Raw genomic sequence first — 1,838 nt, forward strand, 5'->3', positions numbered from 1 at the left:
ACCATGGCCTTAGCTGGTTTGGCTCTGTGGATAGAGTGTCAGCTTGCAGATTGAAGGGTCCCAGGTTTGATTCTGGTCAAGGGCACATGCCCGGGTTACAGGCTTGATCCCCATTAGGGGACCTGCAGGAGGCAGCCAATCAGTGATTCTCTCTCATCATTGATGTTTTTATCTCTCGTTCCCTCTCCCTTCCTCTCTGAAATCAATAAAGATATATTAAAAAAAAACACAAAAACAAAACAAACAAACAAAAAAACCGTGCTCTACAATATGGTAGCCACTAGCCACATATGGCTACCGAGCACTTGAGATGTGGCTGGTAAAACTAAGGTTACCCAGTTTTAGTTGAATGCCCACACATGGCTAGTGCTACTGTATGGAAAGTTCAATCTTAAATCCCATTGGGACCTTTCTCCTGAATCTAGTCATGGGTGGAAGGGAGTTGGTGGATGCTAACTATTGGCATCTCTGGATAAGATTGGGGACCCAAAAGCAAAAAGGACCTGAGCTCATCGCCAGGTGATGGGAAGGCTCCAGAAGTCCCAAAGCCAATAAGGCATTAAAGCAGAAGAAATATCTGTGCAATGAGTTAAGATGAACAGGCCCAAGGAAACCTCACAGAGGTTTCTGGGGTTCCAGAATGACCTGGGCAGTAGTGTTTCCTGTGCACTGTGGAGTAACCCAGACATGACACATGGAGTTGGCGGATCTACAGATGCTTGGTGGTTGGAAACAGGGAGGACACAGCAGTGACCCACACAGAACAAAGATTAAATGATATGCAAGTTCATCTAAGTGGATGCCGCCACAGACAAGGAACAACATGGAAGGACAGATGCCTACCCTCCCACCTTTGCCATCTTGGTTCCACATTAGCTCCCTGGAATGTACAAAGAATCCTGGGAGAAGCTGTGGATTGACCGAGGTTAAATTTCTGTCATTAGGAGGAAAGGGGAATTTGATGTAGGCATTAAGTTCAGATATAGGAAACTAAAGTTAAATTTCTTGCACAATTGAGTGCATGGAATGACACAAACATCATCTAATATAAGTTTACAACTATCTATGAAGGAAGTACTGTTATTATTTCTATTCTACAGATGAGACATCTGAGGCCCAGAAGCTCCTGTCACTTAATTGTCGACACCCTAAAGCGTAGGCTGATAGATGTTGAAGTCAACATTTTATTCTAGGTTTGCCTGCCTTCTCCAAATACTTGACCTTTTATAAAGTTTTATTTTTCAATTATAATTTACTTTTAACATTATTCTGTATTAGTTCCAGTCATATTGCATAGTAGTTAGATAATTCTATACTTTACAAACTGTTCCCCTCAATATTTCAAGTACCCACCAGGCACCATACATAATTATTACAATATTTGTTACTATATTCCCTATGCTGTACTTTATGTCCCCATGACTATTTTTTAACTACCAACTTGTGCTTCTAAATCCCTTCACCTTTTGACCCAATCCTCCAACCCCCCTCCCCTCTGGCAACCATCAGTACGTTCTCTGTGTCTATGAGTCTGTTTCTGTTTTGTTTGTTCATTGATATTGTTCTTTAGATTCCACATATAAGTGAAATCATATGGTATTTTTCTTTGACTGACTTATTTCACTTAGCATAATACTCTCTAAGTCATCAAGGCTGTCACAAATGGTAAGATTTTTCTTTTTTTATGGCCAAGTAATATTCATCATATATATGTATTACAGCTTTTTTATCAATTTGTCGACTGATAGGCATTTGGGCTGCTTCCAAATCTTGGTGTTGTAAATAACGTTGTAATGATCATAGAGGTGCATATATACTTTCAAATTAGTGTTTTGGGT

This window comes from Myotis davidii, unplaced genomic scaffold (genome assembly GCF_000327345.1).
Source record: "Myotis davidii unplaced genomic scaffold, ASM32734v1 scaffold581, whole genome shotgun sequence".
Lineage (NCBI taxonomy): Eukaryota > Metazoa > Chordata > Mammalia > Chiroptera > Vespertilionidae > Myotis > Myotis davidii.